This window comes from Ambystoma mexicanum, chromosome 14 (assembly GCF_040938575.1).
Source record: "Ambystoma mexicanum isolate Mex_15411 chromosome 14, UKY_AmexF1_1, whole genome shotgun sequence".
NCBI classification, from domain to species: Eukaryota; Metazoa; Chordata; class Amphibia; order Caudata; family Ambystomatidae; genus Ambystoma; species Ambystoma mexicanum.
In genome coordinates, this window is record NC_090940.1 from 203,584,222 (window position 1) to 203,599,487 (window position 15,266).

Below are 15,266 nucleotides of genomic sequence, written 5' to 3' on the forward strand. Positions count from 1 at the left end.
CAAGACTGAACAGGGCATAATTGTATGAAATCAAGAAAGCTAAAAAAAAACATTTTGGCAGCAGAATCTCCAACTCCAAAAATCCATGCAGTGAACTCCACAATATCCTAGTGTAATTCAATTCCCCCCAGCTGCCTAATCCCCCTCCCCGGGCTCACGAGCCCTCTGCAATGAACTTTCCAACCACTTCTATAATGTTGCACTTGAAAGTCACCATACCATAACCACTAAATTAGCTCAGATCCTGCCATCTACTCCCGTACCCTCCAAAAACCCATGCCCTTACTCGCCCTCCCGACCTACTTTCACCTCTTTTGTCTCTCTTTCCCAGGCCGATTTCAGTAACCTACTAGCACTTAGCCAACCATCGGGCTCGCCTGGAGACCCATGCCCACCGCCCCTCCTAAAAAAGATCCTTACCTCCACCTGTGTTAGCAGCGTAGCCAGCTCCATTGTAAATGACTCACTCACATCAGGAACTTTCCCACAGGCCTTCAAAACTTCTCATGTAAAACCACTTCTCAGAAAACCCAACCTCGACCCACTCTCGCAATCCAGCTACCACCCTATCTCCAATAACTGCTTCATTTCCAAACTAAATTACTGAGCGGCATATAAGCTTCTTGGCCTTTTCACAGAAGACAATAGTCTACTCGACCCAGCCCAATTGGGGTTCTGACCCCTCTGTGGAATAGAATCTTCCCTGGTCTGCATCTGGGATGACCTAAAAAGAATCGTAGACTCAGAAGGGTGTGCCACACTCATCCTCTTGGATCTGTATGCTGCCTTTGATACAATCGACCATACAATACTGAGGTACAGGCTCCTCACACTACTCCACCCTTAATTGGATTACCTCCTTTATTTATAATCACTCCCATATTGTTCTCCTTCCCCCTTGCTCCTCTGCCCCCGCCCAGTCACAAAAGGGCTGCCACAAGAAGCCTCCCTTTCACCACTCCTATTCAACATCTACCCTAAACAAACAAATGTTGTAGAGGTGCACACTCCAATTGTGGAAATTCAGGGGGTAAATGGTGAAAATGTGTTTAAAACAATTTCAGGAAAAATGTAGGTGCTGCTGTGTATATCTTGGCTACAAGAAGGAGAATATCATGGAGAAAAGTGGTCCACCAAACAATTTGGGGACAACCACAAGGCACACTTTTGGCTGACGTAGTCAGATACATTTAAATGAAGTTCCTGAAGTTTTTAAACAAGAAAATCAAAAAGAATGTAATAAAAGAAAGCAAGTTCATATAGTGTCACTTAAAAATTCAACAAAAATTGTTGGCAAAGAAGTACATTGCATGCTCAATAGTGAAATAGAAATAGTCGCATACGAATTTGGGCATGATGAACACATAGCGAGTCTCTAGCACTGACGCCACTCCATATCCTCTCAGCACCCATCAACATGCCTGACCACATGGTTGTTTCTCTACTGGATACTGGCCAGCCCTGCTAAGCCTCCAACACTGTGGAATTCGGTCATCCAACGGCATTCCCACTAACAGCGCATTGTGACTATAATAATGGTAGAATTGGTGCTTTACAAATGACAAGTACAATACAATACGAGGATGCCAATGTCCTTTGGGATTTTAAAGGGGACATACAGTTTTTACAGAAATAAATTGTGTTTTCTTAACTGTTAATATTTTATCTTCTGCTAATTTTCCTGTTAAAAAAAACCTTTACATTCTATCTTATTTTCCTCCTTTATGGTGCATTCTTTTTGATAGAGTTAGCCTCCATGTTTTTGGGTTCTTTTTGGTCCTTTTAGAGGAAGTGACATCAGAGGAGGAGAGATAATAGAGTCTGTGGATTCATTACAGCTCGAAAGAGTCAAAATAAAAGGTTACATTTCCCTTTACTTCACACCAACGTATTTGTTTAGTTACTAATCCTGCCATACCAATAGTAGTAGTACGAGAAGTAGTAGAGCTTTTATTAGTAGTATTAATTCCTCCAGAGGAATTAGCTCCAAAAAGGAAATTGTTAAATCAGAACTGAGCCCCATTACAAGTTTGCTGTTTTGGGGTAAATGGTGGTAAAGTCGTAGTAATGTAATGACCACCTATTTACAGACAACACTTTTGCGCACCCGTAAACCCTGAGTTTGGTGTTGAATTTGAGGATTTACCTCCACCATACATCTGGAGACAAATCCTATACCTCCAAAATGCAGCAGAATACCAATTTGCTGTCAATCTTCAAAATCCTCATGGCCTCTAAAAATGATCTAAAGTCTGGAAGAGACCTACTGTGAATCTTGAGAAAGCCATGGTGTGGAATAGTCCTTCCACAAGTGCTGAAAACCCAAGAGGCAAAGGGGACTGAAAGATGTGTCAAGAGGAAGCCTGAGAGAACAAATCTGAAATGCCTGCAGTCTGGGAGAGATCTTCTGTCACGCCCCTTCGAAGACGGTGGTCCTTGTGGCATCGATGGACCTTAGGACGGCGGGTGTCAGCCATTTTTACTAACAAGATGGCCGCCGTAACTGGAGTTGCGGGTCTAGCCTCTGCACAACCTGGTTTCCAGGAAGTGCTGTCTCCCTACCCGAGAGCGGGTATATCTGTTCCTGAGACCAGCACAGAGATGCGTTGCTACTCCGCTACAACAACGCTACGTAAGTTCGCTTCTAGGTTTCCTGATACGGCTTGCTAACACTGCATTTCTGCATTCTAAAACTTTCCTGTTCTGTCCCACTTTTTAGTGCAGCTCTCACTGCCTCTCTGTCTCCCGATTCCACGGACTCCGTCTCTCTCTCTCCCAAGTTTGCCTTCCGGTCTCGTTCCGGACCGCGGTAAGCTTCATTCGGAATTCTCCGGTATATCTATTCCCGTTTCTCCTTCTTTCCCGGCTTACTATTCTCCCTTCCTTCGCTTAGTTACAGGTCTATGTCACCCCGGCATTACGATCGCCCGTGCAAGACTCTGCTCCATCAAAACAGCTCCTACCTCCGCCCTGCTAGCCTCCCAGGTATAGAATTCCCCGTGGCTTCCCATTATTCTTTTAAGTTATCTCTTTATTTCTCATCTAACCCTTTCTTATAATCATAGAAGCTTTCTGAGGGTTCTGACTGGCACCTTTTCCTACACATCGTTCCTGTTTAGGGTAATCAACATTTCTCTACATCTTACATATCCATATTTCACTTACCTGCTGATACTTACCAGTCTCTTTCTCTTTCAAGACGAACGTCCTCCGGACTTCACCTGAATCTCCGTCTGCAACTGAAGACATCACACCGCTACCTTCGGCAAAGGGTTTTCTTCCCCAGAGGGTTTCCCTGGGACTTCTTCTCCTACCTGGTTTTATCTGGGAGGGGGAAGAGGTACTTGGGAGACTTTCGCTTTCATCTCTCCGCTCGGAAAGAGTCTTCCCCTGCAGGAAGGTGTCAGTCATAGGAGGAGGAGGAACAGAGGTAACGGTGAGTCCTTGGGGTAACCTGCCAGTTGTGTATAGTGGAATTAATATGTTGACTTTCATCAATTATGACATCTTCAGAGACATCGAGAAAGAAGACACAGGGATATCCTGCAGGTGAGTACCTCTGAAAGAACATTCCCAGGCAAACCTGTTTGCCATTTTTTGATGTATTAGATTAGGCTGGGACTTTTAAGACTAGGTTATTTGCTCTCTTTTATTGGCCAATCTATGAGATATTTGTGGCTTAAAATAACCCTGAGGTTAAAGACTTACTATAATTGGGTTTGGAAGTTTGCATTGGACACCTCTTTTTGACATTACCTTTTGAAATAGGGTGTCTTAAGGAGCAACAAGGATTTGTAATGATAGGTTGGGGAACTTTATCATTTGAACAAGAATATGAAAGTGATGAAAGACTTGAAGAAACTACCACTTTGTGTTGAGCTATCCTTTGCATTGCATTGTTTGCTTTAGCTCAATCTGTGTTAGATATAGGAATCACTATAGCACTTAGTATTTATCTAAAACTCTTCGGATAAAGCCCACTAATAAAGATGCTTTGTTGAATTATAAATAAGTCACCTGTGTGATTGCTCAGCATTGCTACAATATACACCCTCTGCCCTCTGAATGATGCACATGCCCACAAGAACTCCACATTGCATTGCCCACACCTTTGAACTTTCCCAAGCGTTGGACTAACTTAAATCCTTCATAGGCACATTTACACAAATTGCTTGATGAAATTGCAGGTTGCTATATAATATGATGTTATGGTGTCTGTTTAGTTAGGATTAGAATGTGGATTGTGGAACCGCAGAATATGTGTGGGGTTCTGGTCAGGGACAGTTGAAGTTAGTGTTTGAGAAGGAAGCATTGTTATTTTTTGTGGGTCTGTTGTCTTATTATTTGCTTACTCTTCTATGCAATAAAGAAGTTTACTCACCACTGTTGCCTCCAAGTGGTTACTTCAATTGGCGACAAGGATGGGATTGTGAATCGCATCATGCTGTTTGTGCTTTCTTGAGTACCAGGGAAATGTCTCTAAGGTGTGGTGTGTACCCAGCCTTTTGGGACAAGGTGACACATAAATAATAAATGTCTATGCACAACCCATTGGTAATCGCATTCAGTGCCTATAGTATAAATGCATTCCCTAAACAGAACCCTGCTTAAAACAGGCTTTCTTTACTTTGATATCCTAGGTTGGATATGGAGCACGGTCACTTCTGATGGATGGATGACTGACGTCTCTTTAGAAAGAAATTGGTCCTGACGAAGATGATCCAAACAAAAACATAATTGAAACCGGTCGACCCAGGATTTCATGGATGTCTCTAATCTAAATGAGACACATGCTATAAATACCTTATTGTTAATGCCAAGGGTCTATATGACATATGACTGGCTTTTTATGACTTACGCTGTACCCTTCAAATCCTCTCCAAGATACCATGCAACAATTCCTCTAGTAGACTTGGTTGTGCAAAAAGCAATAGACGCACATGAGAAACAATGAAGGCAATAGGTTTTATAAGTATTGTGTGAACTGTACGTTTATGGTGCAATATTTTACGTGGGCGGGTGGATCACACTTTGCAGAGGGTGAATAAACCCTTGAAATTATTCCCCTGCTAACTTTTTTCCCTCTATAACACGCTTTTTATGCTCCTCCGGGATGGGTTCCCAGACTGAGCAGTCTATGCAAATCCACCACTCATTGTAGAGTTAGTGTTAGCATCTCTTTTTCTATCCCTCTTAGATAGGCGGTGCACCACTGCCACCTAGGGCGAGATCACCCTGCAGGGCTAGGGTGTTCTTCTGGGTAGGGTTACAATAGGGAAAACAATAGTAGTTTTGGTAATTAATGAGTCACAATAATGAACCCATTCCCGCTCCTGTTTTGTGTGATACTGTAATAGATTTTGACAGGAAGGTCTACATCCCCAGATGAGGTGTATTGATCAGAAAACATAATCCCCTGAGTGTTTTATACTCAGACCAATTTCAACACGCAGGCAAAGACTTTCGAATGTACACTGGATTCAAGAATACAATATCTTCTTGGGTGATTTAGCTATTTAACCCAGATCCCCCATTGTCGGGCTCATACCCCCTTTTTACAATCAGTCCCCCTATACCAGTCTCAGACCAATTTCCACAGGTAGGCGATCAAAGAGTTTCGAGTGTGCACAGGATTCACTTAACCCGTTGCAGGACCACTTCCATTCACCTTTTAGTATTCTTTTTACACGCTCTGGGGTACCAAAACAGAGACCTTCGAGTGAGGACCCACGTGGCGCCATACCACTCTGTTTCTGACAGTGTTCTTAGTTTCCTAAAGTTCAATTGTGCACATGTTCTTTGTTCATACATGCTTACAACCTTGAGCATCACACAGCCCGGCTTGCTATCAGCTTCTCCTGACTCACCGGCTATGCTGAACACGTTGTCGCTTTGTTGTCGGAGTCAAGGACGGTACCACAGGGGCAATACCTTCTCCACGCCTTGACCATCAATGTGGGAGGACCCCATGTACCTTTGACAAACGCTGCATTGTTCGTCAGTTGGTATTCCTGGTCTTATGTTTCTTTTCTTTGAGGTTTACTGAGAGTTGCGATCCTTTATTGAAATTCCCTCCTTGTCCTTTTTGGTTTCACCACCTTTCTCCTCGATTTAAACTGCCATCCCAGAAATAGCTGCTTCCTCGTTCGTTTGTCCTCGCTCCCAGTGTGCTTTCGTGCTCCACCTTTTATTAGTGTGGGGAAGTGTGATGGTAGTCAGGTGTGTGTAATTAGCAGTAATTGCTGACTCTGCCTGACCCTTGTGTTGGGATATGTCAGGTCTACGGCTCTAGTGTTAGTCCGTTGTTGCTCGCGATGAACTGCCTGTGAGAAAGTGTTTGTGTTGCAAAAGGGGATGGGTTGAGTTTCTAGATATCCTACCTGGTAGGATGGGGAAAGGGTGTTATAAGGAAGGGATACAACGTCTCGGCCTTCAGTGTCCCACTTCCACTCCCTGAAGATCCCCCATCCAGGTGATCCTCCTGCACTGGTCCACCCCCAGGAACTGGTTACAATAGCGATGGCCGTGTCCTTGCCACCTGGATGACAGATTTCCAGGAACTAGCGGGTGAGGCATCTTCAGGTTTCTCACAGTGTGCGCTGTGAACCAGTGTCCTCGCAAAGCTGTGTTCGCTGCAATCTCAAATGCTAGAATAAAGGACCTTGGCACGTAACCTTGCATGCAGCCATCTTTATCTCAGGCAAGCTACGGAGGATTATTACAGAGAGCCTGCATAGTAGCACATGTTCATGATGCATTTGTTTTCCTATAAGAGAAATGTATTTGTGGAAACGAAGAAAGTGGAATGCAGTGGCAACAGTTTCATGTCATACAGCAACATGTATTACATTATCGTAGCATGTGAACAAAATTTAAACCTACTGTTGTAATGAGGCACAGTAGTTGGGGTGCATGAAAGTAAAAGTCCTTTATTCAGGTATAAAGTTTCGGTCTCAGCGGGGTATGGTTCAAAATGTGTTAAGTCTCACACATCAGGGTCAGATGACCCAGTCTTTCCCCTTCGATATGGAGCGGTGCTTCTCTCCTTTTGACATTCTCTCTGGTCCTTAGTATGCCCAGCGGTACCCAGCACAGTACGACTGGTCCTGCCGAGTGCGGGAAACAAAGAACAAAGAACCTTGGTTCGGTGCCCTCTTGAAGACCCCGCTGGTTCCCCTCCCCAATCTGCATGCAGAATGCATTCTAGTCCTCCCTTGTATGCCCCGCCCCCTTTGTGCAGCTCTGCCGGTCTGGGCCGCCATGGCCTCCATTTCCCGGGGGCAGGGACTCGGCTATCCCCATCCTTGCCAACTCGGTTCATCGTCCTTGGGAACCCTCCATTGCTTCCATGGACCACCTCTACGGGTCCCTGACGAGATGCCTGTGTCTGGGAGTGGACGTTGCCACCAGGCCAGGGCTATATGGATTGCTTCTTCTAATTTGCTTGGTTGTGTGTGGCTGGGTCCTCTTGACTGGGGCCGCTGGCAGGAGAGGGCCTGTAGGAGACATTGAATGCCGGTATGGGGTTCAGGTTCCTCTTAGGGTGCCCTCTGGGATACCCGCCCATCTAAACCTACATTGTTACAACATGTGAATAATATCAGGCAACGTGGAAGCTACAGATTCATTACTGAGCGTAGGAAAGTAACAGAGTTTAACAACTGCAATTGTGTGTGTTCTCATTTTGAGTGTTGGTGGCAGATTGCCAATTGCTAATTGTTAGTAATTTGGAAACAATGCAGGGTGTAATTATTCATGCTCCGCAACCATTTTTGGGAACAACTAGAGAGTCTCAAATTCCATGAAGTGAATGGAAGGAGTATTGGGGAAATCATATAGAAACTATAGATAATGAAAGTTTTACAACAACCAAGAAGAAGAAATTAGTTCTTCGCTCCTTGGATTGTTAGGGGCACAGGATTTATAGGGAGCTGCCTCCTCTCAGAGTAGGTGTAGGCGATGGTGTGGATGAATATGAGCTAGCGTTGAGAACTCTTGACAATTATTACCAGCCTAAAACTGATGTAGCTGTAAAACTGATGTAGCTGTAAACAGTACTAGTTTTACACAAGAAGTCAATGAAACAGTGGATGAATATGTCAGTGCTCTCAAGAAACTAGCAGTAGTTTGCAACCCTCGGCAGAGGCGTAATGCAAGACAAGTTGATTTGAGATCAAATAATTATTCATACTAAGAGCAATGTGGTCCAAGAGAGACTTGATGTGTGGCGACCCATCCCTAGATGAAGCAATGGCAATTGCAAAGAACGTCTAGCACACTGTGACTTGTAGCAAGGCTATCAAGGAACGAGAAAAGGATTGGGCAACTAAGCCTGCCAATGTGAATGCTATAAAGCCTAAAGAAGTTTCTAAGGATATGACAATCGTCAGAGGCAGAGATTGGAAGTACAAGAAATCTACAAAGGCAACTGCAGAAAGTGTTGGAGATGACAGTGCAAGAAAGACCTATTTAGGGAAGTGTTTTTGGTGTGGAAAAAAAGGACATTATGCAAATTCTCAATTATGTGCTAAATTAAACAAAAGGTGCTCTAATTGTGCTATTAAGGGTCATTTTAGCTTGGTGTGCAAGAACAAGAAATCAAATCAAAAGGTCAAATGTGTACAAGAAGAAGAGAATAGTGAGGGGAAGGAACAAGAGGTAGAGGTTGTCACTATGGTGAGAAGTGGCAGTAAGAGGTCTACTCCTAAAAGCATGTTTAGTGTTGGTGGTATTGTGTCTGAGTTTACCATGGACTCTGACTCCCCATACACTATAATAACAAAGGAAAAGTGGGAAGAACTGTGTAGAAACGGATACAATCCTGTTTTGAGGAAGCTTTATATTAGAAATCCATGTGCTTTGGGGGGCTCAGTAATACAAATTCTGGGTTACAAGCTTGCATTAATGGAATTCGAAGGCAGGTTGGCTGAAGTTAAGGTTTATGTGGTATCTAAAGATGTGAATGTTTTGGGCTGGGAGGACCAGGCTAAACTCCAAATTAAACTTAATCCAGGTTGTCAGGAGCCGGTCTCTATAGTTGTGGCTAACAGTGAGAATGCCGAAATCAAATATGTCAGAGGAAGAGAAAATGAATCATTCTCTAATGTGTTTAAGGAGAGTATCGGAAAATTACAAGGTTATACACATAAAATACATTTGAAGGAGGGTACTCGACCAATGTTTCATGCAGTGAGACACATACCTATAGCCTTATGAGAATATGTAAATGCAGAATTAAAGAGACTGAAGAGTGAAGGAGTGATTGAAGAAGTGGATGCGTCTGAATGGAAGTTTCCTATTGCAGTTGCTAGGAAACCGAATGGTAAGGTGAGGATCTGCATGGATTTGAGGGAATTGAATAAGTCTTTAATTGTTGAAAAATATCCTCTACCCGTGATATTGGAAATGGAAAATGTAATTGCTGGTGCTGACACCTTCTCCATGATTGACCTATCTGCTGCATATCACCAAATACAATTACACCAGGATTCTAAGAAGTATACCACTTTCATTACGCCATTTGGCATGTACAGGTACATTATGATGCCATTCGGGTTAGCTTTGGCTGCCGCTTTTTCTCAAAAGATTATGTCACATTTATTAGATGGTATGTCTGGTGTGTATGTTTTCCAAGATGACATTTTGGTGTGCGGACAGGAAACTGAAGAACATGATGAGTGGTTGTGTAGAGTTTAAAAATAAATTGGATGAAAAGGGTTTGAATGTAGAGTACAATAAGTGTAAGTTTAACAGCTGTGAAGTGGATTACCTAGGACACACATTATCAAAAGGTGGGTATAAACCTACATTTAGAGTGGTGAAGTTATTGAGAAAAAAAAAGGCCCCTTATTCACGTAACAAGGAGGAATTACGTTCCTTCTTAGGGCTATTCGAGTATTATAATACATTTGTGGAACATTTTGCTGAAATTACTCAACCATTTATTTATTTATTTTGGCATTTATAAAGCGCGCCTAACCCGTGGGCATCTGGGTGCTGGTTTACAAGATGGCAGAGTTGTCACTTGGTTACAACAAGATTGCAGGTTACAACAAAGTTACATATGTAGTAAATTAGTTACAGGTAATGATTGCAAAGGTTATGAACATAATTGATGCATACATGTTATTTGGATCAAAGTTTCTGATCAGGGTGAAGGTGGTAGTGCCAAGAGATGTCGGGTTGGGCGGGTTTAGTTAAATTTGGGGGTCTTGAGAAAAGAGCCAGGTTTTGAGGCCTCTTCAGAAGGACCAGAAAGAATCATCAGATCATATAGCTAGAGGGAGGGCATTCTAGAGTTTAGCCACGATTCCCGGGAGGCTCATTAGGAGTGCTTATGAAGAAGAATGTGAAATGTATTTGTGGTGATGAGCATGGGAAGGTTGTGGACACTATAAAGAAATGTATTCTTGAAGCACCATTACTGGGGGGTTTTGTGCTAGGAAGAAAGTTTGTTATTACTGTGGATGCTAGTGGTAAGTGTTTAGGTGCTGTTTTGTCCCAAGTTGAAGGAGACAGATAAAGGATTATAATGTTTGCCTTGAGAGCAGTAAGTGATACTGAGGTGCACTATTCCATGATTGAGAGAGATATACTGGCGTGTTGTTGGGGTATGGAGCATTCCAGACAGTATGTATGGGGGAGAAATGTACAATGAAAAATGATCACAAACCTTTAGTTGAAGTTTTAACAGTGAAAGGTATGTCGAAGGCCACACCAATAATTGTTAGGCTGAGTCTCAGGTTGTTGGAATATAATTGTGAGATTGAATATTTTCCTGGGGTGAGGATTTTTATATTGCAGATGTTTTGTCCAGAATGCCTTGTGAGGGATGTGCGAATGAGGAAAAACAAACACTGATGGAGAATTTTACTTTATTGGTGTGAGTCAGGAGAAATGGAAAAGAGAGTATGGAGGATGAAGATTTGATCCAAGTAAAATAGTAGATAGTACCAGGATGCCCAGAGAGAGATATAGTTGAAGATACGTTCAAGGGTTATTCATGGTCAAGGATGAGTTGATGATTGAAAAGAGATTTGGTTCTGAGGGGAACCAAGATGATACCCCCGGAAGTATTGAGATAGGAAATTATAATGTTGGCTCATGATGGTCATCAGGGTGTGTCTATAACCAAAAGGAAGATTAGAGAAAGGTTTTGGTGGCCTGCTATGGATGCACATGTGGAGAGACGCTTGCAATTGTGTTCAGCGTGTAATAATTGTGGCAGAAATATGGTCACAAAGAAGTCACTGTTAACTCCGATACCGGTTCATGAAGGTCCATGGATTGAATTGGCAATTGATGTGTTAGGACCTTATGATGTACTTGGCCATGGTAATAGGTTCGTATTAGTACAGGTTGACAGGTATACTAAATGGCTGTAAGTTGTGGTCATGGATTGTGTTACGTCCAGAAAAATTATAGATTTTTTGGAAAAGATGTTTAGGAGAGAATGAGTTCCGAGCGAAATACAGAGTGATAATGGACCACAATTTAAAAGTAAGGAAGTAAGTGATTTTAGTACTAAGATGGGTTTCTAGTGAATGTTTTCATCAGTGTACTATTCAGAAACCAATGGCATGGTGGAAAGGTTGAATTGGAGATTGTGTACAGTTGGCCCAGCAAATGGTTTGGATTGGAATGAAAATCTTTGTGATTTGCTATGGAGTATAAGAGTAATGCCACATAGTGGTACTGGAATTTCAACTTTCCGGTTGATGAGGGGCAGATACCTAATAGTATGTTGTGTCCATTTTGGGTGAATGATATCTTTTGTATGCCAGTTGTTGATAAGGATTTTGTGGCTAATAAAATGTTGAGGGGTCAGCAGAAATGAAGGAGTATCATGACACAAATTGTAAAGGTAGTATTGCCTCGAAGAGGGATAATTTCTGTGTTTGTGATGTTGTGAGGGTGAGAAAGGGAAGAATGAGTGGTAAAGGAGTCTCCAAATTGTCCAACCCTGTGAAGGTCATAGAGTGCTTCAATAAAGCAGTCAGAGTGTAAAGTTGAGCTGTTTGGAATCACAACAGGGCATTCAAGCTGTTGAAAGAAAAAGTGAAGGAGGATAATGACATTGTGGTAAGGCAGTGGGATCATTGAGATTACCCTCCTATGTTACGTGCAAATAGTGATTGTCATAGTCTGGATAGAAATGAGAATGCAGAATGGGATATGCGTCTGGTCCATAATGAGGTTAAGAAAAGTAATAGAGTGCATAGGTTACCTAGAAAATTCCGTGAGTTTGTGATGTATGAATAACCGGATGTATAATGGTTTATTCCTATGTCCTGCAGGTTGTATAACATACTGATTGTTTTTTTCAGGTCATATTTATATGTTTTATGGACATTATTTCATCTTCATCTGATGGACCGTATCCTGTTTGGATATCATGTTATTGTATATAGTTGTTTTCTTTGTTTTTATTGTCAAGGTAGGGTGTGTGTTATATCCTATGTTGTTATAGTGTCTGTTTAGTTAGGATTACAATGTAGGGTTGGAATGTGGAGTGTGGAACCATAGAATGTGTATGGGGTTGTTGTCAGGGACAGTTGAAGTTAGTGTTTGAGAAAGAAGCATCGTTATTCTTCGTTGGTCTGTTGTCTTCCTACTTGCTTACCCTTCTATGCAATAAACAAGATTACTGACCACTGTGGCCTGCAAGTGGTTACTTCACAGGTCCCATACAGAGGTCCCATAATGTCTGGGGCAAGATGCCTGAAATAGGAAATGCCCAATATCTCCCCTTCTCCCAAGCACAGTGTGAACTGTGTCAACACCCAATTTGTCACCAAGGCAGGCAGAAAAGCAGGCACCCCATTCCTTGCATTTTGAAAGCTCTGCATCACATCCTGAAAAGAATTCTAAGCCAAACCCCCCTAACAATGCATAGCACAAGTAGCATAGATTATCTGCGATGCTTTAGTAATTTGACAATGACTATGGGCGATGTTACAGCTTGGCAAGGCATGTGGAAATGGGTGTTAACTCATATGCCACGGAGAAGGGTGAGCATTACTGTTTTGCCATTCTCCTTTACAAGACAGATACCCGATGTATTGTAGAATGAGGGGAACCTCTATACATACATGACAGAACACCAACCCACCAGCTCAGTTCTTAGATAAATAAGTACAGTAAAAACCAACACTCCTGTCCTTAAATACTTGTCTTATTTGTTGCAGGTAACTCTGGCTAACTGCAGCTACCGTGGTTAATGACACCCATCAGGATTCCTCGAACTCCACAAGTGGTTGTCTAAATGAGGCACCGATCTGGACCAGGGTATGTATTGAGTGCTCATTTGGAGTGCTTCGGAGAATGTTACTGTTAAAGGACATTTATACTGTGCACTATCACCACTGGAGTGCTCCCCTGGTGCTCTGGCGGGTCTGAAAGGTAAGAGGGTAGCAAGGGTTAGTAGGGTGTAGCAGGATAAAGGTAGACCGATATTGGTGATGTAATGTTGGCAGCTTTAGTTCAGTTAACACTGTTCACTGAGTATGGGTGTGGTTTATGGATTGGGAGACTCCCATGTGCTGTACTATGTGTGATTTGTTTTGTTGTTGCAGCGTAGTGAAGTGCTTCCGGTTTGCAGTGTGAGAAAGTGGTTGTGTTTGTTTAGGGTGTGAGAGGCATAAGCAGAGAGTTGAGGTTTTTTAGCAGATGGGTTAGTGGGGTTACCTTGTTGTTTCTGACATCTGTGTTGGTTGTCTCTGCCCTTGCTCTCTGCATGGCATGTCCCTGTGACTGTCTGGTGATCTTTGTGCGGGAAGGTGAGTGGCCTCCCCTCCCAAGGGTTGAGATCACTAAGGTTGTGGGTTGCTCTTTGGTTGACAGTGGGGTCTCCCTGATTTTGCCGCCCTGAGCTCTTGGGGTGCGGTCTTCTCCCTCCAAATCCTAAGGGTCCCCTTTTCTATTGGGTGCTAGTTAATGATATATGATTAGTGCTCTTTCATCTTCAGCTACTGTCCCTGTCCCTTGGCCTTTGCCTAGCGAAGGGTTTTGGCTTGGGTGGGGCTTGGGAGTGGATGAATCCTGGGTTTCCTACTTCACCCACAACTTCTTGCCACATGTGCTTGTTTCTGGCGGCTTCTATTTCCATTGATGTCTGTTAGTTGATTCCGTCTGGTTTTGAGGTGAAGAGCCAGGTTTTGAGTCGTTTCCTGAATTGTAGGTGGTCCTTTGGGGCTTATCACGAGTTGGGCGGTAGCTCTTAAATGCAGTGGTAACAGTGTTACTGCCACATTTACCGCTCCAACCAATCTCGAGTCTAGCGTGTTTGCCCCCAGCTGGAAGCTAGAAAAATGGCAATTTTTGGCACAGTTATCACTGGCGGTACTACCGCACGGTAATTGCGCCACAAATTACACATTGGGTCCAATGGACCCAATGGGGAGTAACGTTTAGCACCCAACACGTGATACAGTGGTGATACCGCTGGACGGGTGGGTGCTTACGCAAATAAAGTTGGGCAGTATCCCAGTCAGGATACCGCCCAAATCGTGATGAGGTCCTTTGTATTGCATATTTCTTTCGGAAATGTGTACCACATTTTTGCTGCCACTTGGGAGAAACGGGATCCCCCAAGTTTTTTTCTTGAATATGGTTTTGGTTGCAGGCGGATGTCATTGCTTGATCTTCGTGTTCTTGTCGGTTGGTAAATGGTTATTTTATTTTGTAGGAATTCTTCTCCGTGGCCGTGTATTGCTATGTTTGTTATGCGCATGGTTTTGAACACAAGTCGTTGTTTGATTGGCAGCAAGTGTAGCATTTGTAGCGCTCAGGTGATTTGGTCCCTTTGTGATAGTTTAAGCAGGAGTCTGGCCGCTGCTTTTTGGATCCGTTGCAGTTTCTTCAGCAGGTGTTCTGTCATTCCGAGGTAGAGACTGTTTGCATAGACAATTCTTGACATGATGAGGGTGATGATTGTCAGTGTTTTATGAGTGACGGTTAGGGACGGGAGGATTCTTTTTATCGAGTGTAGGGGGAAGAAGCATTTCTTGATTATTGCGTTTTCTTGTGGTTCTAATGCTAGCGCTTTGTCCTTTAGGATTACAAGGTTTTTTACTATTTTCGATGGTGTGGGTGCTGTTCATAGTTCTGTGTGCCATGGGATTTAGATGTTACTTTCCATGTTTTTGGATATAACCATAATTTCTGCCTTGTCTGGGTTGAGTTTGTGGCTGTTTCTGTTCATTCAGTCATAGAGTTCTTTGAGACATTCTCCCAGCGTTGTGTTCTCTTCTTGTCCTTCTTCGATT

At 43.0% G+C, this 15,266-nt stretch overlaps 1 long non-coding RNA gene across 1 annotated transcript in view; it reads left to right on the forward strand.

Annotated features, from left to right (window-relative positions):
* The window catches only part of LOC138527614 (uncharacterized), a 278,990-nt gene that overhangs the window by 180,051 nt on the left and 83,673 nt on the right, over window positions 1-15,266 (forward strand). The window contains exon 2 of the long non-coding RNA XR_011283955.1: window positions 13,188-13,287. This is a non-coding gene — a long non-coding RNA (uncharacterized lncRNA). The remainder of the gene's footprint in view (window positions 1-13,187; window positions 13,288-15,266) is intronic.